Genomic DNA, 22,952 nt, shown 5'->3' with positions numbered 1-22,952 from the left:
CATCTGGAAATATAACAGTGCATCCACATCAAAGTCCACAGATCACATATGTGCTCTAGACACCCTCTCGAAATGTGCACGTACCAGGAATGCCCCACGCGCAGGAAGAACTGCCTCAGCAGAACTATCAAGTACCCTCCACTGAAATCCACCCCAAAATTGGTGAGGCGTAGCTGTGAGGGGGAGAAATCCTTACCAGGTGCACCCTGCAGAAGCATACACACAATGAGGGTACCCATAGAGTATTTCTATGTGTCCAATCTTGATAGACATGCACAGGCCAGATGAGGAACCCACTGTGACATCAATGACAAGAGAAATACATTCCTCATAGATACAGAAGCAACAAAATCCTGTATTAAAGAGGGAAGCCTTCCAATTTCCAACAGATGTATGGACACACAAGGATTCTACGAGGAAATTATAATGGTTAATTTTGCCAAACCAGTAGAGATGGAAGTAAGGGGGAGGCATATTGATGACTGCTTACTGTGCTCACCAGCTCCCCCAGCAAATTTGTTAGGAAGAGACCTGATGGGAAAATTGAATATGATTATTAATTTTAAGCCAGACAGTAGCATGATTTATTCCACACCTAAAGTTCCACCTTCCAGAATCATGGTACTAACGGTGGACTACTCCAGTAGAGCCCAGACTAAAGCATAACCCACTGATATGGAGCCATTTAATGCAGCAGTATATACCATCATAGCTGAGACACCAGAACTATTAGGGAGGAAGGTTCAATTGCCCAAAGAATTTCTTTTAAGGCAGCCAGGACAGAACTCTGGACTATCAGAAGTGGAGATATTATTGCAGGTAGAAGCTTTGGAACTAACATCTACCCATGGCACCTTGACAACCAACGACCATAATGGTGCTTTGTGAGCATGTTTTATCTTCCTCGAGCCAGGAAAGACAATTAGGGAAATACTGCATGATGAGCTATTTCATTATAGCCCAAAGAAATGGATTATTCTTTTCCAGGATGACATACCACTGAGGACTGTGCTAGAAGTCAGAACACCAACACCAAGCAGAGCTTTTGACACATTAAAAGAAGCCAATCTGTCACAGGTGCCAACACCCTGTGAACTAATGTTCCTCACGATGTCAGCCTCACCTGCACTTCCACACCATTCCAGATTACATTGAAGAAAGGGGACATCTTACTAAAGAATACCCCTTGCCTAGGGAGGAGGTATTGATGGCGTGATGCCCTCATCTTGCCCAAGGAGGCAGATGAGGGTATCACCCCCAATATACAGGCATTACTGGAACAGGAAGTAATTTACACTGGAGTGTCACCTTGTAACACCCCTATTTACCTGGTTAAGAAAGCTAAGGGCAATATTTGGTGCAAGGTTCAAGACCTGCGCCCTTTGAACAGTATTGTGTTACCAGAATTACCAGCTGTTCCTGACCCTCCATCATCTTGATAAATATCCCGCAGGATGGCAGGTATTTTTCAGACATTGATATTAAGAATGCCTTCTTCAGCATTCCTTTCCATCCAGATAGTCACTGGCTGACAGCATTCTATCACGGGACTCAGTATTTGTACTCTTATTTGCCTCAGGGGTATTGCAAGTCCCTCAGCGTGTTCAAAAGAGCAATAAAAAAATATCTGTCAAATTTTCAATGTGACAATACTCTGTTGCAATATGTCGATGACATTTTAGTTTGTAGTCCTACCGAGCAACAGTGTAGAAGAGACACTAGGGGCCTGATTACGACCTTGGCAGAGAGGATTACTCCATCCCAAACATGGCGGATATCCCATCCGCCATTTTACAAGTTCAATAGGATATAATGGAACTTGTAACATGACATGCAGGATATCAATCACGTTTTGGATGGTGTAATCCCCTTCGCCAAACTCATAATGAGGCCCTATATCTATTCTAACCACGTTTGCCAAGAGAGGATACAAAGTGGAGAAGGGAAAAATTCTGTACTGCCAGAAAGAAATCCAATATTTAGGGCAATTATTGTCAGCATCTGGTAGGCGTGTAGCACCTGAAAGGGCAGCCTCCATTCGGCAAATGTCAGGGCCAAAAACCTCTCTGAGGAATGCAGTATGTGAGACAGTGGGTATTTGTTGATAGCACTCTGATAGACTCATTGTTGCTTGATATCAAACAGGCAAGAGATAGGGTGGACAAGATAACTTGGACACAAGATGAGGGAAACTTTTGAGAAACTGAAGGATGAGAAAACAAATGCTCCAGTTCTGGGAACTCCAGTTTAAACCAAGGCGCTCTACCTATTCTGCCACTGCAATGGTCAGGTGATGACAGCTGTCCTCACACAGAAGTATCTGCTAGGACAGTAGAGAAGAGCACCCCATAGTTATGGGGGCACCATTGACACACTACGCAGAGCATGCAGTATTTGCTTTCATCCAGAATGCCAAGATCACTCTGACTACTCAGAGAGTGTCACGATATAAGGTGATAATGACACTATCATCCTTGAAGGTTGTGAACTGTCATACTGTCAATCCTGTTACGTTCTTTGCCTACCCAAGTACACAGAGCAGTCACATCCAATATACCCCAACAATGATTGTAATTTGCACTGGTGTCCTCCACATGCAAACGGACTACGTCCAAAATACCAATACTGTTCATTAGCCATTGTGTCACACAGATGTAGTCGAAGTCGTGTGTCGTGATTAGTAGCATCCCATTTTAAATATACTGTCAACTACTCATCTTCAAGCAGTGCACTGGTATGAGATCTGTATGCCAGAGTCTACAAACAAACCAAAGTATATAGCAGACTGGAATTGCATTGGTGTCTACCATTGGTACCTATGACGCACATTAAACTGACCGCCATGAGTACCAGCATTAGGAATTGGCAATCGCCTGTCCTGTATACAGGGACAGATGGAAGTGACCTCACTCCGCTGGCATTTGGTGTCATGGCAGAAGGCAGTCTGCACTGCCGTGCAACTCCTCATTAGTTAACATGGAAGTCTATGGAGCACAGGAACCAGTGATGATCAGCGCCGGCGGTGGCGGTGTTCACCGTTGTGGAAGTGACCGTCATTTTCTCTAACGTACTTCACTTGATTCCTGACTCTCAACACATCAACACCTCCACTGCGTGTGCTGCTGTGTCCTGTGTCTGGAACCCTTGATGGCCCTTGCTACATGGGATAGGGCCCCAGCCTTCACAGGAGGAACTGCAGAAACTTGTGGATGGGGTTCTAACCTTGTATGAACAGTTGTATGGGCCTCCAGATCAACAGGTGAGCCTCTTTTGGGTACTTTGGATACATCATGGCTGTATGTAGATGTATGTGTGTGCTGGCAGTGTGTCATTTGGGGAGTGTTCTATTGCTGCATGCAATGTTTATGAAGAGATACAAGTAATGTGTGAGTTCAATGTAGGATCTATGCAGTATGTAAGCCAAGAAGAGTCTGCGTGGTCATTTTTGAGTCTCAAGAGCATTTTCATTCACCATGTAACAGAAAGTCCATTTATGAATGTACTTAATTGGGATTTGCACTGTGATTGCTTTCATATTTGAGTGTCATATAAGATTTTTACGTTAAGTTTTTATATTAATTTTATGGTATTATTCAACATTAGATTTATTTTGTGTACCCCATTTATTTATTTATTTTTTAATTAGATTGCAATATCAAAAGAGTGAGTGTGCATGAACTTGCTCTGTTTCTATATCCTCTTAAATTCTAACACCAACCATCACACTAAATTTCCTGCTCACTGATGGCTACCACTGACTTTCTTGCAAATGTATGTTTGACATTGGTACAAGACAATGTAAATGAAATGGGGCAAGCATGGCAGGGTCTTCGTTTGGTGTGGAGGTTGGCAGCATTGATGTAAGAAATTGGGTTACTGGGTGAGGAGCGGAGAAACTCTACTTAAGCAGCAGCCACAATTCTTGTCAGGGTTAAACACAAGCAAACCCCAAATTAACCTTTGCTTAACCCTCTGTTCACGTGGCACAAAAGTAGTCATGCCTAACCTAGAGGGAATGTGTAAAGTATTTGTGCAGCACTTCAAACAGTAATAAAGTGAAAATCCAACACAATAAAAATTCCACAACAACTTAGAAAAATAGAGAAAAAATAATGTATTAATTGAGAGCAAATGGACAAAAATCTAATAAGTAGAATTGTGATTTTACAGATTTCAGGTAGGAAAAGCTCCTAAAAGCGCAAAGCACGATGCACGATAATCTGTTCATGTGAGCCCGAGTGAAAGTCACAAGTTCAGGCTGATAGTGATAAATTGCAGACCAAATACAGGGGCCAGGTTAGTCCTCCTAAAAGAGGTAAGTTCAGAAGTCCAGGATGAAGAGCTCCATTCATGGTGGAGAGACCTATGAGTAGCAAGGAGAGTGTTGAAGATGGTCATCACTAGTGGGAAGAGCAGGCCAGGTATTGTGGATGGTCATTGCTGCAGTATAAAGATCCTTTTGGGTGCTGTGAATGGTCATTGCTGGAAATTCGCATTAGCACCCACTGCAGGCTGGTGGTGCTGAAGTTTAAAATGCAGGTCTTGGGTTGCAGGGCATCACTGGTGGTCTCTGTAGTGTGAACAGTCAGGTTACCTGTAGTTTAATGCTGGCGGGTAGCACAAGCTGCAAGACCTTGGCACAAACCGGCTGGTTCCTGGTTGCATAGAGCCCAAAACTTCAGGATCTCTCCTTTTATTGGGAAGAGAGCTCCACTGATGCCACCCCAAGAGTCCAGGACCTGAGGGTACCTCTTGGGGGTCAGTAACTCACCCCAACAGAGGCTAACAGGGCTCAGGCAGGTACAGTAGAAGGTCCAGACAGCAGGTCAGCTGGGCAGATGTAGGAAGGCCCTGGAGCTTGTTATATCCCTGTAGATCAGAACAGTAGGTCAGTCATCTTACCAATGGAATCACTTCATCCAGGTATAAAAGGTGGCAGTCTAGTCTTCATTCTCAGAAAACAGGGTAGGCCAAAAACAGCAGTGTAGAATGATGTCCTTCTTCTGTAGTATTCACATGTACAGGAGTGTATTTAAGAGTTGGGTCTGAGGGTCTAATATTTATACCTGGTGACAGCTTTGAAGTAGGAGAAGGTTTTGTAGGTTTCCACCCACCAGAGGTGTTTGGCATTTCCTGCCTCCCTGCCCTAGGCCCAGCTTGTATGGGGACACAAACAACTAATGTCAAACCCTTTGTGAGTGTGTTCAGGCAGAGATTTTGTGATGTGCAAGTGTGGTAGGTGACAGCTCCACCCTTCTAGCAAATTCAGAGATGACCCATTATGCCAACACCTATTCCCCCTTTGTCTCTCTGTCTGGAAGAAATACACAAAGTCTACCAGCTACACCTAGTCATGGGGCCCACGGTACACGCAGCAAATGGCTAGGACAAGAAAATGCCAACTTTCTAAAAGTGCTATTTTCAGAATTGTGACTTAAAATCAACATTATCATTACAAATTGCAATTAAATTGCAATTCTTTAGACACCAAACTCGGCATTCCTATATGTTCCCCATTGAAAGTTATCACTTATTAAAAGTAGTAAGTTAACCCATTTTTATCCTGTGGGAGAGGCAGGCCTTATAGTAATGAAAAACAAATTTAAAAGTTTTTCACTACCAGTGCAAGTAAAATTGAAAAAGAACATGTCCAATGCTTTAAATATACTGCACTCTTACCTCTGGGCTATTTAGAGCCTACCCTACGAGAGACATAAGTTTTCAAAAGGAAGATGTAGGCCTGACAAATGGTTTATTTTTCCAGGTCACAATGACAGTTTAAAACTGCACATGCATGCTGCAATTGCAAGCCTCAGATATGCTTAAAACGTCTACTTAACTGAGTGACACAAAAAGTGCTGCAGGCCCCCTGGTAGCATTTAATTTGCAGTGCCTGTGTAAAGGTAGTAAAACTTTACTGCGGACGTGCAAGTAATTAAATGTGCTAATGGTATATAAACCAATTTTATCACGTTTAAAAGAGAAAGAGAGAACACAGGCTCTTTAGCACGAGTTAGCAGCGGTATGGATTCAGAAAACAGGCGGGTAAAGGCAAAAAGTTTAGAGGTGACCTTGAAGAAAGGACCAAGTCCAACATTTGATTTATAACACTTATTGCCCCAGAGTAGATCACACAATCACCATGCTCTTAACAGGTAAATTGCCTGTGGAAGGTCTGGCTGGACACATCTGTAGGCAGGAAAGTCTTGATGGATTTGTACAATGTTTATTTTTTGCGCTATCAATTCTGTTGTTATGCCCTTCCCTGTGTTGGCACTCTATTGTTTCTAATCAACCAGGAACACTGCATTATGTGACTCACTCTGCCAAAAGGTGGTGCAATATGGCTTTGGTGTAGGGTGACCAGATGACCCGGACAGTCACGGTTTTTTAGAGGACTGTCCCGGTGTCCCGACACTTCTCTTAATTTTAAACAAATGTCCCAGTTTTTGGGACAAAGGTCAGATCATTACATAAATGTCCCGAATTTTGGGACAGAGGTCAGATTACCTAGGGAAGCATAAATTCAAGGTATGCTCTCCTTTAACGGACACCTACAAAGTGTGCAATAATTAAAGTAATGTATCTGTTACTGTCAGGCAACATAGTAGTGCGGAGCAGAGAGAGGTGGGTAGGGCGGGTTGGGGGTGCGGGGTGGACGGTCAAGCCATAGCAAATTTAAAAAAAAAAAAAAGGGACATACCAGATATAAAGGTGAGTGTAAAGTCATTAGTCCTTCTTTTATGTCTGACCTGTCCCGGTTTTTGCTCCTCAAAATCTGGTCACCCTATGTTGGTGAGATTCCAGGAAGTGTCATTCAGCTGACTGTTCTTCCTGATGCACGGTCCGCAGAACGTATAAATTGATTGTTCAGTTATGGCAAATGAACAGAGGACCCCTGATGTCTGTGACCAATGATTGAAAGACCCCAAGATACCTTGCATATTAATGTGTGTCATAATTCAGAGATGATAACATTAGATGCAAAAAAACTGTCAATCTGGAATATTCGCATTGCAATCTTCAGTACATTCAAGGCTCAGTTTAGAGTCCTTGACATACTATGTACAACCTTTTGGTTGTGATTTACATTCTTACATCATGAATGTCGGTCACTTATCAAGTATCATCATTGATACCTCCACGACTAACCAACTAGAGTTTTGCAGCCGGGGACACAGAGAAGGGCAGGAGCCCTTTAAATTTCTCTTGCGCTCCCGCCGTCGCGGGAAGCGCTTTGCAGCCGGGGACACAGAGAAGGGCAGGAGCCCTTTAAATTTCTCTCGCGCTCCCGCCGCGCGGGACGCGCGCGGGCGGCGCCCGGGCGAAGCCCGGGCCAAGGGCGGGCCCGTCCTTGCCCGTCATTGCCTGGAAGAGGCTGGGCTGGGCCCCCCCTCTTTCATCTGCTTTCCGAGGGCCCTAGCTTATAAAGGAGAGAGAAATACTAACAGGAATTGAGAAGACAAAGGAACTATCGTCCATCTTGACCCGGTCAGTGGCTTCTTTGGGAAACCTTGGGTCTCGCCTTCAGCCTCGGTGGGACACCAAGTGTAGGAATATCCCAGGCGCTACCATACGCAGGACAAACAAGTGACAATTTATTCTTTTATCCTTTTATCTTTTCCTTCTCTTATCTTCTTTCTTTTTAAAAAAATTCCAACTTATACTCAAACAGATTGCTTCCTGTCGGCAAAGTGCTCTCTATACATTTTACTTTCTGCCAATTCGTTTAATTATCTTAGATGAGGTGGTGCTATTTTGGTGCACACAATTAATTAAGTGCAACTTACCTTATGTATAAATACCCCATTTTCCTCATACCGGATTTAGAGTGACATCATATAAAATATGGGGAAAAGGAAGCACTCAAAATTGAGTCACCCCCCAAGTTTAAAAGACAGTACCTCTATTTTAAAATACATCTCAGGGGCCATGGGTATGATTGATGAACAAATTGCTAATGTAGAGGGGAAAATTCTGACATCCAAAGAACATAACACCCAATCTTCAACGGACGTGGTGATAACTGATAATTCTACAAGGTGTAATAATGAAGCACTGAACAGAGATGCAACAGATAAAAATGGATGCATTCAAAATATCTCAGACTCAATTCTTTCATTAGATGATCTATCACCTGTAGCTAAACGCCAAAGGAAGCCGGCGCCTGAGAAGGCAGACAACACCCTAAAAAATCTCCTAAGAATGATTCGGCACTCACACTCGATAGAAAGCCCCTAAGGAAGTAATCTCGGAAGAAACTCCCAATTAAACCAGTAGATACGACTAGATCTCTCCTAGCCAACCTCTGTGACCTAATAAATAGTATGAAATCATCATTCGGGACCAAACTGGATTCCCTGTTGGAACGCTTAAAAGTAGTGGAGTGTAGGGTCGAGGCAGGCATGGGATTTGTAAAGTCCTTACACCCAGAGGCCTTACACGACCCAAAACAAAACCCAAGCCTAATATTGCCAAATTTGAATTTCGAGCGAAATTCCCAATCAATACATTTAGATAAGGTTAATGACCCACACTCATTCCCAAAGCTTTTGATTAAACCACAGGTACCATTCATATCAGCAAGTACGAGCCATATACACTCTACTCACAAGCCTCTAACCAGTACACAATCATTCCCACCAGTACCAACTACTAATCATAAACAAGTTTCCACTATTCCCTCATTAACTAGGACAAATATGCCCCAAACAGACAAAGGAAGGCCTCATTTTATTGAAACAAGACCCCCGAACCCTACATACATACCTAATGACCACTTACATCTTCCTCCGGAGGCAACTCCATACGTCGTGGTCCTGACAAATGTCCCCCCTATAGGTGACCAACACCGGGAAACGTGGCCGGCATTGAGGAATAAGGCCCTGAATTGGATAGGAACACGTTTGGGCCCTGGGGGGGTGGGGGTCCTATTTAACAATATAAAAATGGCAAGAAGAGTTAAGTGGATAGGAAACAGGGAAAAAGTAGTGGAAGGAGACTGTGTGGTTCTTTCATTTAAGACCCCAGACTTGGTGCATAGTATCATCCACAAATTAGGTACTAGACAAGCCACTTGCCAAGGAATTTCACTGCTACCCTTGGGTTTATTTTATCCAAGATCTCCGGGGCACAATGTTAGGAATCAACAACCCGTAAATGAACAAGCAGCAAATTCCCTGGACCACAATCCTCTTAGGAATAGATTTCAACCTCATACAACGCTAGAAGATTTGGATTGACTAAACAGGAACAGAACTGACTTTCTATATGATCCTGCCCTGGTTGTAAATAAAGAAAGGCCTACCGAGAATAGGGGAGATGTATTCCGCGAGAAGGTACTCGATAGGAACATCATAGTCATCCGTTTGAATCAGGGAAACCAACTCCCCCCAATTATCTATACTCAAGATGATGTACCACCCTTACCATCTATAGAGGAGGCGCAGCCCCAACCCTATCAATATATGGGAACAACTATACTTTACTGGAATGTGGCAGGCCTAACTAATAAGATCAATAACGAGCTTTGGGTGAATTTCACTGGGGATTTTCCTTGTATCTGTCTTCAGGAGACTTGGACATTAAATCCAGTCCACATAAATAGGTACAAGACATTCCATACACCAGCTGTACAGGCTAACCACGGCAGGCCAAAGGGAGGCCTATGCACATATATCTCAAACAAGGCATGGCTACGTAACCCAAAAATGCAAATGACAAAAACCTATTATCAAATGATTGAATGCAATTTGGATCAGAATACGCACCTAGTACTCATCAATTTCTATAATAATGCAACGCATAGAGAAGTCCCCAAAATTTTAACAGAGATGGGTGAGGACCTAGAGGAAATATGTGCGAGAAACAGACGTGAGACCCTTATTATATGGGGGGGCGACTTTAATGTACATCTTTGCAAGGAACCCACAGGAAAGGTGTGTGGTTGGGATACCGAAAACATCGGCGTAGGACCGCACTTTTCACATACCATTCAAGAAGAGGCAATGAATTCAGTGTCCCAAAAATATAATTTGTCTCTTGTAAATGAATTACTTCCCAAAGAACTACAGTTTAAACCAACTTTTAATGGAAGGGGCGCAAATACTGTTATTGACTATATTTTAATGTCAACACATTTTGTTCACTATTTTACTAATTACATAATCCACGATATTGCAATAAGCGACCATTTCCCTCAAAGCCTGGAACTCTCATTAATCCCTGCCACACAGGCCAAAGCCAGAGAGGCAACGATGGTAAATGACATTGTACTAGCCCCGGGTAATGGTTATATACTGAGATGGACTCAGACTGACCCTCATGTATTATTGAAAGATATATTACGTGAACATACCCAAGTGTTCCTTGATTGCCTTAGTGATGACACGGCCCCAGGCCAATGCCTAAGTGCTTTCCAACAGATAACCTACACCGGAATAATACGCCCTCATGTCTAGGACAGGAGGGGCAGGGGGCAAGAAAAGGGAAACCGGCTGGTTTGACCACGATTGTACGAAAGCGTACACAAGACTAAAAAAAGCCCTAAGTGCCCCCATAAGATGCCCGACCGAAATACGTACCTGTAGACTGGCATACAAGACAGCCACAAAAAAGAGGAAACTCGCTTTGAGAGGGAAGTTATGGGACACTCTACACAAAGCTAGTCTGATGAAAGACAATGCCCTCTTCTGGAAAGTAATAAACACTCCCGTTCTAGGGGACAATAATACCCCTAGAATGGAAATTGCAATCTCGGAAGAGGACTGGATCACGTACTTTTCTAAGATATACTGTCAACCCAATGACAGAGTTCCTCTGGACCTTCCAAAAGTCCCAGATCCTGAGGGTGCTCGACACCTAGCAGTATCACCTCAGTTTACCTTAGAGGAGGTAGTAGAAGCTATAAACACAAGCAAAGCCGGGAAAGCGCCAGGGCCCGATGGTGTGCCAATTGACCTATATAAAGCCAACACCGACTTATGGGGCCCTCTATTGACGCAGGTACTGAGGGCCATTTGCACACAAGGCCCACTATCAACATGGCGCCATTCTATCATCATACCCATATACAAAAAGGGGGATCGCCTTAACCCTGCCTGTTATAGGCCAATTTCTCTCCTCGATACATCAGCCAAATTAACGGGGAGAATAATCCTAAATAGACTTCAAATATGGTCAGAAGAAAATAACATTCTATCCCCAGTGCAGTATGGCTTCCGCACAGGACTAGGTACAGTGGAACAGGCTCTAAACTTAACTATCCTAGTGGGGAAGTATACGAAGACCAGAGAGGGCAATTTGCACCTGGCCTTTATAGATTTGTCCTCAGCATTTGACTGTGTTTTGCATGAAAAGTTATGGGATATCCTAATAAGCATGGGGGTCGAACTAACGATAGTCCATTTCATAAGAGATCTGTATACTGGGTGCAGAGCAAGTGTAAGGTACGGGATGAGAGGGGAATGCACCAAGTCCTTTGGCATATACAGAGGGGTGCGTCAAGGCTGCGTTCTCGCACCACTTCTATTTTCATTATACATAAACAATTTAGAAAGTGAATTGATAAGAAATTGTAAAGACCTTCCACAAATAGGCAATCGCCCCGTCCCTGCACTCCTTTACGCAGATGATGCAGTACTCATGGCTAGGACACCGTTAGCCCTCCAGAAACTCCTAACCACTTGTATAAATTACATGAAAGCCCTGGGCCTCACAGTCAACCGCTCGAAAACGTTCATAATGAACTGTGGCAGGAAACTGAGCAAGTCCTATAAAATCACTATTCACGAGGACAAGGTGAAGACAGCTCCCACCTTCTCATATTTGGGCATAATGTTCGATAAACAGGCCACCTGGGCACACTGCGTGAAAACAAAAAAAGACCAGATTATTAAAACAACGGCGGCCTTGAAGATTTTTTCCAAAAAACTAGGGGGGATCTCCCCGTCAAACATGGTAAAAATCTACAAGGCCAAATGTATCCCGGCGGCTACTTATGGAGCATGTATCTGGGGGTATACGAACTGCCATGCGATTCAGTTGGTGGAAAATGACTTCCTGAGATACCTGCTAATGGCACCAAATAGCACGTCATTATATATTAGCCATTCGGAATTAGGGGTCCACTTTGTAACTGATCTAATTAAGATACAGCCTCTATTACTATGGCATAAAGTGTGGACCTCCGAGCATACCGGATTAAACCAGGCCATACTATCCGACTGCATGAATCTAACACATTCGCTCAGAGTTCCCTGGCTAAGATATATTATGTCCTTTTTTAAAAATATGGGCTGCGAAGCATATTACCAAAACCCACAATCATTGGAAAAAATAACCAGGAGAGATTTGAGGGCTCTGACTTTGAAGCACTTGGATGAACAGAGATGGGAAGTGGAATCAAAAAAATCCACAGTAATGTATAACCAACTGATCCTGTCGACGGATGCAGTCCAGCCCTATTTAGTAAGTGTGGCAAATCCCCGACATCGATTTGTCCTTACAAGATTCCGTTTAAATATCTTCCATCGGCTAGTAACCTTCCCGATTATGTGCGACTGGAGCACAGTTTTAAGAGTATGTCCATGTGATGCAAAAGCTCCCCAATCTACAATGCATGTGGTCCTCTTCTGTAAATTTTATGATACTCCAAGAAAACGTATTTTATTGCCTTTTCTAAGATTGACTAATTTGCGTCAGTGCCGCGACGCGTATTTTAGCTTACAGATTTTATCCTCTATTGAAATGTGTGGAATTTTAGCAAACTTTTTATGTACAGTACTCTCTGTAAGGAAGTCTATGGGCGTACTGAACTAATTTTATTTGAAAATTTGGAATTTCCGGTAAACTCCTCACTCTCCAGAAAATACTGTAATTGAACTCGATTTTGCACTGATGTAAATTTATCAAGTTTTATATACCTATCCTTGAACGAATTAAGGATGTGTTTTATTATCTTTCTTATTTATTTATAATTTTTCTTATACATACTTATTAATGTACTATTACTTGATACTTTTATGGCCTGTTGAAAGCCGAATAAAGTCTGTTTGATGATGATGATGAACTAGAGTTTTGTTATGCTGTTCTAATGAATTCCTTTGTGAAAAAGACAAATAGTCGAAGAAAAAAGCATGTTTTCTGTTCAATTGTATCAACAACTTTAAACGATTCGTTATTTGTATAGACCGACATATTGCCTGTGTTCCTAACTGCATGATAAGCATCTACAGATCACTTACAAAGTGTGTATCTGTATTTGAGTACAGCGTGTACAGAAGGGCACTTGACATACTATAGTTTGAAATCAAATGACATTCTAAATTGTTTCTCTTTGTCTAGATTAACAATGAACTGTACAAGTGTTCAGTAGAGTTTTTGTTTTTAATGCTTCGCACTTGGTTGGTGGTGGTTTAAATACAGAACACTTAATTAATTTAAAAATGAGTCATATTTCCTCTGCCTATACAGGGATCTAGCTTCCATTTTGTGCAGCAGGACCAGTGGAACCGTGACCAAGAGGCCTGATTGCCCACTAAAGCCTGATAGTTGCAATAAGTATTTACAGTCCAGCCAACAGCCGGGGAGGGGCTCTTTTCTTGCACTAAGGCCCGTGATAAACTAGATACTCTACTGTGCCTTTAGTCATTGTTTGCTTGTTCTTATACAGGTACATTGAAAAGTATACTAATGAAGCCTTGAGTGCTAGGGTATTGACTTCAATGTCTGCACTTATAATTTTAGAACGTGATATTAGGAAGCCACCGTAACTAAGATTGGTCTTCATCCGTCTACAATGTATGGCAGCATAACTAACAAATGTTTTGTTGTGCTTTCACGGTGATTCTCAAGGTCAGTTGACAGCATTCATGTATGTCCACTAATGAATGGCAGATAGAAGATGATGGGACACCGTTAGCAGTCATGGTAAAAGATTGCAATTAGTCCATCAGATGTACTTCAGGATTAAATCCCATGTGAAACCCAGATTTTCATGTTCGACATGTATGACACAGTAATGGACCGAAGTTTGGAAGCTGCTCCCGAGAGCAGATGAACAGACTTGTGGATCCCCTCTAGCTTCCGAAGCCTGTCACAGTGATTGTGCTACTTTACACAGCCCAATTACAGCCCAGGACACCCTACAGTACTTGAAGTAATGGAAAGGTGTACATGTCCATGAGCCATTTCAGGCGATTTTATGTGCTCTTCGGTGGTGCTATGAATGTTCTCTGAAATGGTCCATGTAAATCCTTTTCTGTCTGTCCTCATGGCATAGCACCGTGGGCCCTAGGCAAGTCCTTGTGTCTACGTGAGGTGTTTCTTTTATACAACTAGTATTGTATAAAAGGTGACACCCTACTAGAATACGCTCATATTGCCTACGGTGCATATACACATGGGCGGATATAGTTACAGCCTGGTGTTCAGGCTCACACCGCAGCGTAACACTACGGCTGGTGTTGTGTTATGAAGCCTCAGGATAGATAAAAATATGTCCCCCCCCAAAAAAAAAAATCTGCGGACACTCATGCATATATATGTATGCCACTGAGGTATGCAGGCCTTAGTATAGTTACCCTTGGGAAATATTATAGATATGTAATGCATCTTAGATATGTGCCCACTGTCCACACACCAGAACTTGAAATTAATGATAATAACCACATTTGTTTCTATTCCACAATGTATTTGCTTAGTTTGCACAATAATGGTATGAACAATTTTGAGATTCTGAGGACATTTGAACTGATACTTGTTTACCTGAGAAGGTGAAGACACTAACAATTACAAGCACATGACCCAGGAAGTATCATAGGAGTATGAGAGCAAAACCTGCTATGATCATAATTGTTCGTGTTCTCGCCTTAGCTACATCCAATAGGCAGTTTTCTCTCATAGTTGCTATACCTGCCTGTAGTAACAGGGAGGCCATTAAGTGAGTCTGGGAAAGTGTTCCACTTACTGTCATAGCTGCTTTCCAGCATATTGCCCTCCATGTGCAGGTTAATCCACATCATGACTGGCCTCACTTACTGTGTTTCATGGGAATGTTCCGACTTATTACCTAGCTCTAACACATCCAGGAGCATGTTTGAACTGAGAAGCTTTAATGTAAGTAACACTGACATGGTCCATTTTGCTAGCAATAAAAGATGCCTCCAAACAATTATAAAACTTACTTAGAGGTTAGCTGTATATTTGGTGGGAGGCCCATTGAGTTCAGTACACTAAGGGGCAGATTTACCATTCTTTCACACAACACAATGCAGCGAGGCAACTTGCAGCGATGTGTTGAATGGAACGGAAATTCTAATATTCACAAAGCCATGAAGCATTTCTGCTCGCTCCTTCCACTGGTGCACTTTGTGCTGCCAAGCTCCAACAGAGGCTATGGGGCAAGGGTACCTGTGTCATGGGCTGGATTGTTTTTATACAGGCAGGAGCACCTTCCTGCACAGTAACAGTACTTTATGGCATATTTCACTTTTTGTGTGTATTCTAATATGCTTCACACGTGGAAAGAGTAATTAACCAGGAGAAATGAACATAATTCACCTCGTTACACCTCTGTCTGGTATGCAAACCATGTTGGCATAAACCCAGGGTTATAAGTCTTTGTAAATCTGGGTTTGCATTAAAATACATGGATGGATGCCTGGGAGCACCCATGCTTCACCCTTGTAACACCTATGCAACACAAAGCAAGGCAGCGCTATTTAGTGCTTTTGCATTACTTTGTGTTTACTAAACTGCACAAGGCCACTCAAGCCGGCTTAGTAAATCCCAGTTAATTACTTAGGTTGCCTTACGACTTTGTGTGTCATGGAAGGACAACAAAAGTCCTTAGTAAATCTGCCCTTTAGTGTGACAGCGCTTAAGGAGGATAAGCAGTGAGGGGGAAATGTGAACATCTTGAATTTAAATAATAAATTCAGGTTATATCACAGACACAAGGTTCACAAGGCATCTCTAATGCACCCTAAGAATATTTTTGCTTTAAATGGATGCACTAATCTGTCACAACATAAAAGAGGCAATTGGTTGTATTTGTAGAAGCCCTGTCCCATTAATATTAATATTACATTTCCAAATGCCACCAAGTGCGTGAAAATGCAAAGATGGAGGCCTGTGAGGTATTGCAGACCTCCATGCTTGCTTTTACATATGTGGAATGTCTATACATTTTAATACAGCCCTTGTCCAAGGGCACAGGTGTTGCAATCAAAAATTAAAATAGGTCGCCGTTTGATGGTAATGCGGGAACATGCAGCAATTCCGTGAGCCGCATTCACAAAGTGGAAGCTATCCATCATGGGCAACTCCCAATTTGTGAACGGTACACCCTTTCAGATGTTAGTATCCAATCATAGGTTGGTATCTGCTATTGAGGTCTCAAACCACTGATACATGGCAATGTAATTTAGAAAGAGGAGGGAGGCCCCTTTCATGTTCATTCTTTCTTGTAAATTGCATTGAAGTGCAAAGTGCGCATTCGAAGCCAAAAAGCTGTTTCCATCTCATAATATGTATTTAGTGGATTGTGAAATGTCTTTTCACTTTAACCTTTGATTTTGCGACCATAAACAGGCTTCATAAATCAGGGTCCCATATTCGTATGCTCACTTTAAAAGTTATATAGTAGAACAGTGACCAGCTGCTTTTGTTTGGTATCTGATGCTAACTTCACTGAGTGTGTGCTGGGACCCTGCTAACCAGCCCCCAGCACCTGTGTTCTTTCCTTAAACCGTACCATTGCTTCCACAATTGGCACACCCCTGGTACACAGCACCGCTACACATGTATTACATTTAATTTTGAATTTCGATAACAATGCCATCCCATTTGCATTCCAGTAGACCTAACTTGCCTGTTTACACTCACTGAAGGCAGTAAAAAATATGACTTTTAATGCTAGGCTATTGGCAGCCATCTAAGGGTCTGATTGTGGGTGCCTTGTTATATTCCGACTGATAGTTATTGGATGCAGTAAATATCTCAAGACTCATTACATTTTGGAAGGTCAAGCCTGCCAAAACTGAACTCAGGAAAAGTGTAGGAAAGTGCCCCTTTTGGCATGGTTACTCCCCCCACCTTTTGTTTGGTATCTGATGCTAACTTCACTGAGTGTGTGCTGGGACCCTGCTAACCAGGCCCCAGCACCTGTGTTCTTTCCTTAAACCGTACCATTGCTTCCACAATTGGTACACCCCTGGTACACAGCTAAGTACCTTCTAAAAGGTACCAGAGAAGGTACTAACGGCCCTCTGTCCAGGGAGGGTCCCTAAGGGCTGAAGCATGTATTGTGCTACTTTAAGGGACCCCTCACCAAAGACATGCACACTGCCATTGCAGCTTGTGTGTGCTAGTGGGGAGAAAAAGGTAAAAGCAAGTTCCATGCCCACAAGCAAACATCTGTGGCATAGGTATTTTTACTTCTAGCAGGCCTTACAGCCCTGAGGCAGGGTGCAGTATACCACAGGTGAGCATACATCTGCATGAGCAATATATCCCTACAGTGTCTAAGTCCATTCTTAGGCATTTCAAGTGCGGTGTGGCCATATGGAGTACATGGGCTGGGAGTTTGTCATTACAAACCTGTTGGAAGCTGGCCCACTGTGCAGGGGGTACAGGCATCCAAATGTTGGCTTACAGAGGTAAAAACTAGACCACCTAATGCTCTAACTTGTATGGTAGCTTGGTCGAACAGTTAGGTTAATCTTGGAGAATTGCAAAGCATTTGTTGTACTCACAGTATCAATAAATGAGACCACACACTATAAAGAATAACTCAAGACCAATTTACCAAAATACTTCAGATTTTTATATGAATTTTAAGACCAAGATCATCAAAATCGAGTAAGTAATTTTTAAGCTATGAATTATTGAAGTTTCAATAAAAAATTATATTTGTAGGTAAATATGCACCATATGAAACAATGGACAAAATACTTTGAAAATGTTCATAAAATCAGGCAGTGCATTTATCAATGTCTCCTTTTGCAAGTATGTTGAGGTCATCAGTGGGTACTATGGACTAGCTACAGAAGTTCGAGTGGTGCCCAGTTTCGGTGGGAGCAGCTGCAGAAATTCGTTGGTGCTAGTGCCAAGCCGTGGGGGACCACTTGGAAAAGAGCTGCACAGGTGGATTTACAGGTAAGTCCGGTGTGTCCCCTTGGGGTGACAAGGTTGCAAGGGGTGGAGGACCCTTAGGGCACAGCTGGCTCTTTGGTACAGGGAACAGCCCAGGTGCAGAGCGAAATTGTAACCCCAGAGGTGTGCATGAAGGTGCCCTTGGAGGCAGGAGGTAGGTCACTTTGAGGGTTACTTGCAAGTCAGCAGGGGCTGTTTGGTGGGAGGACCAGATGATTCCTTAAGTCCCTTTACTGGGGCATTTACCTGGTCTTTTTTCAGTCCAGTGTGAGCTGTTCTTCTGGGTGTCCCATGTGAGGTGACCAGTACCTAGGGCTATTGCATGGTCTGGCCACTGGAGGGCACAGTACCACTAAACTTAGCACACTGATGGTCCTCATGGACCAACCGACGAAGTTTGGTCTGGCTGCGGTGTCCAGTTCCTTGGCCACCAGCTGGTCAGTGAAGTAGCCTTAACTGGATCTTTGGTTCCTTGATGTTGTGGAGTGATGCCTTCACTCTGTAGGGAGATCTTTGGTGATTTGTGAAGAGTGGAGGTCCTTTGGGGGTTTGCCGGGTCTCTCCAATGTCCAAGCAACCCCTCAGTGGTGATTGTCGAGTCCTGGGTGCAGCAGGTAGGGTTTGGAGCCTTTTCTTGTTGCAGCAGGGCTTCATTTATCGAGCCTTGGGTCTTTTTTGTTGCGGTCTTCTTTTGTCCATGGAATCTGATTTCTTGGTCTAGGGATTCCCACTAAATACTGTATTTAGTGGGTGTTTTGAGGGGGTACCTAGTAGTGACCAGTAGGTCATCTACCTTAGGGTGGCTTCACCTACTAAGTGACCACTGCTTGTGGGCAGAGGCCACTTCCCTGCACCTCATGACTATTTTCCTTCCATACAAGATGGAGGAAAATGAAATGGAGAGATCACCTTACATGCAACGTCTTAGGGGTGGTGCAAGCCAGGACTGACCACCTGACCACACTTCCTGTCCTTTGTCTGGTTCCACGCGATTACTCCCGCCAAAAGTGGGGGTTTCGAAAAAAGTGGATATCTGCTGTTGGCAGCAGGCCTGGGAGTCAGGTTTTCAAGGGCGGTATGCCCTTTGAAACCCGCTAGAATGGCAGTGCGCATTCCTGCAGGAGGGGGTGTTAGCACCTCCACCCAGGAAGGTTTTGTTCTGGGTCCCAGAGAGCAGGATCTCTCACCCCAGGGACTCAGAATCTTGTCTGGTGGTGGCAAGCTGGTTGAGACCGGCCAGCAACCGTGTCAGGGTAGTTAGCTTTTGCAGGGAGCACCTCCTAGGTGACCCCTGCTTACATTTTGTAATAAATCCAATACTGGTACCAGTTTGGATTTTTCATTCTGAGTTGTTTGATACCAAACAACCCAGAGTTCAGAGTAGCCATCATATAGCTGTGAAACTTATAGTGACTAGTGTCCAACACATGTATTAAAATGGCTGGCCAGTTCATTTACTATGTCCCAGATTTGGCAAGGACATTGTAGGGGCATCTATCTCTCATGCATCTAGGCCCACTCATACAGTATAGTGCACCCTGCCTTAGGGCTGAAAGGCCTGTCAGAGGGGTGACTAAAGCGCACAGGCTGTATGTCATATCGAGTTTGTCTTTTAGGATTGGATGAGAACACTCAGGCCCTCATTACAAACAGAGTTTCCGCCCACCGGCCCAGCAGGGGATGTCAGACGTAACATTGCAGCCGGCTCCTAATGGAGCCGGCGGTGTTGCGGCCGTGCAACTGGTGCAGCTGCACCCGTCGTGCTTTTCACTGTCTGCTGCGCAGACAGTGAAAAGCAGGGTGGGGCTATGTCTGGGGGTCCCTGCACTGCCCATACCAAGTGCATGGGCAGTGCAGGGGCCCCCAGGGGCCCCGCGACTCCCCTTCCCACCAGCCTTTCCATGGCGGTCTCTACCACCATGGACAGGCTGGCGGGAAGGGGAGTCATAATCCCCAGGGCAGCGCTGCCCTGGCGGATTATAACTGCCTGGACAACAATGGCGGAAAACCGCCGGTCCTGGCGGTGTGACCACGGCGCTACCGCTGCAGTAAAAATATGGCGAATTGTACTGCCAGCCTGTTGGCGGTACGATTGCCAATACAACCCTGGCGGTCTCTGACTGCCAGGGATGTAGTGAGGACTTCAGCCTGCAATTGCAGTGCTGGGTGCCTCTGGATGCATGACCCTACAAGATGACATAATCTTTGCTGTTGTCCTCAGTGGCCTACCCTTAGTACCCCATGCCATGGATACCTAAGTGCCATTTACTAGGGAGTTATAGTGGCAGCTAAAGGTGTTGCCGATTGTGTCAATGCATCACAACAGTTTTGAGGAAAGGGATCTGGCCTAGGGAACCTGGTAAGCAGGGGCCCTGGGCACTGACAACTTTGAGACCACATCAAATACCAGGCAAAAAGTGGGGGCTAAACATGATAAAAGAGGCCTTTTCTCACAGAACTCCACAGCTCCATGATGGCTTCACTGAAGACTGGGAAGTCTGGTATCACATTTCTCAGCTCAATAAACCCTCATTGATGGCAGTGTTGGATTTATTGAAAATTCCACACAGAGGGCATCTTAGAGATGCCTGTATTTCACCAACCCTTTAGTGTAAGGCTGACTGGTCTATGCCAGCCTGCCACTACAGATAAGATTCAGACCCCATGGGGTGAGAGCCTTTGTGCTTTCTCGGATCAGGAGCAAAGCCTGTTCTGGGTGGTGGTGCTTCACACCTCCTCCCTGCAGGAACTGCAACACTTGGTGGTGAGCCTCAATGGCTCCTGTCTTATGTTACAGATGCCCCAGGACATTCTAGCTAGTAGTAGATGCCTGCCCTCTGGACCAAGCCCCACTTTTGGTGGCAGGTCTGGTGGCAAAATGAGTAAACACCAGGAGGTGTGCCCACCCCAGCTAGGACCACCCATAGGATGTCCAGAGCTGAGGTGAACCCATTCCTGACAGAATCCTCCAACTTGCTTTGGAGAATATTAGGCAATAGGGTTAGGAATGTGTCCCCCCCCCCCAAAAGGAGTGGACACAGGAAGGGTATAGCCACTGTAAGGAACAGTGGCTATTGACTACTGCCCTCTGACCCCTGTAATGTCCCTAAATCTAGTATTTAAAAGCACCCCTAAACCTTGCATTGTCAGGTTCCTGGTGACCTGAGAAGAAGAAGAACTGAAAAGCCGCACCAGCAGGGAGGACTCCAGATAACAACTGGCTTGCCCCCAACCATACCGGCCTGTCTGCAGCTTCAAGAATCCTGCTACAAGAAGACAACTTATCCTGCAGGATCAGTGACCTCTATAAACCCCTAGAGGACTCTCTGCCTACCCAAGGACCAAGATCTCCCAAGGACAGTGGCCCTGTCCACAAAAAGACTTTCAAAAGTACTCCAGAACCACCCTGGATCTGCGAGTCCTGCACACTCTGCACCCGATGCCCACAACCCATGTCCAGGTGGCCCACCAGTCCAGAGACAGTTCCCAGGTGATTCTGACCAGGTGATCCACCCTGGGTTGACCCCACCTGACAAATATGATGACACCTGCAGCCTAAATCCAGAGGACCCCCCAGACCGTGACAGGCTCTGGTGACGATTTCTCGACGCCTAAAGGTACCCTTGCACCCACAGCCCACTGGCCTTCAGGGGTCCAACCGGTGATCCAGTAACATCCAGTGGGCTCTCTACTTACCTGTCCAGCAGTTGGTTTTCTTCAGTCGACTCCCTGGACAATGCCTGCATCATCTTTGTGACCCCTGGGGTTCTCTCACTGAAAAGCATTGGGTGCCATACTCTGTGTTTGCATCCTGTGCCACTGAGGGTGTGTGTTTGGTGCTGACCTGTGTTCCCCCAGTGCTGATCTAAACCCCGCAGGTGTCTGCTCTAAAGGCGCGGGTACTTACCTGCAAGCTGTTTCTTTCTAAGTGCCCCCGTCTCCATAGGATTCCATTGAGTGCCCCACACTAACTTTTACCTCTGCAACGGGCCTGCCCCATGTTGCTAGTGGTGCACTCTTAGGGGTCATTCGCCAGGGTTGCGGTGGCACTTTGACCACCACCACATTACAACGTGGTGGTTGCATCATGGTTGGACCACCAGCACCGCCAGTTTTCCTCCACAAGAGGGACTGGCAGTGCTGCCCTGGAAATTACGACCTCCCTCTCCGCCAGCCTCTACATGGCAGTAGTACTGCCATGTAGAGGCTGGCGAAGACAGGGTGCAGAGGGCCCTAGGAGGCCCCTGTACTGCCCATGCACTTGGCATGGGCAGTGCAGGGGCCCCCATGGCCAGCCCCATCGCCCTGTTCACTGTCTGCTTTGCAGATAGTAAACAGTGAGACGACTGCTGGTGCACCCTATGCACTGCAGCATTATCACAACTCAATTATGAGCCAGCATCAATGTTGTAGGCTGTTTCCCGCTGAACCAGTGGGCGGAACTGACCAAGCTGGAAACTCCTAATGGGGCCCGCGGAAAGGTGGCCGCACTCGCGACACTCTGACCGCAGGAGTTTGCCAGATAGTTTGGACCTTGGTGTCTACCTAAGCTTTGCCCTATGTCTGGAGTCATAAGTCGAGTACTACCTGCAAATTGTGTTGTTACTTTTCCTCCCCTAGGATTGCATTACTTTCGATGAGAAAATGCACTGTGTCCACTTTTAAAACTGAAAAGTATTACTTTCCTGTAAACTATTTTACCTGTGAATACTAAACAAAGTGCATTTGATACCTGAAAGTGATGCATTCTTGAAACTGTACTTACCTGCAACAAAGATCCTTTTGGTTCTAGAAAT

The sequence above is a fragment of the Pleurodeles waltl genome, chromosome 1_2, assembly GCF_031143425.1.
Source record: "Pleurodeles waltl isolate 20211129_DDA chromosome 1_2, aPleWal1.hap1.20221129, whole genome shotgun sequence".
In the NCBI taxonomy this organism is placed as follows: Eukaryota; Metazoa; Chordata; class Amphibia; order Caudata; family Salamandridae; genus Pleurodeles; species Pleurodeles waltl.
Note: the sequence above shows the minus strand (reverse complement) of the source record.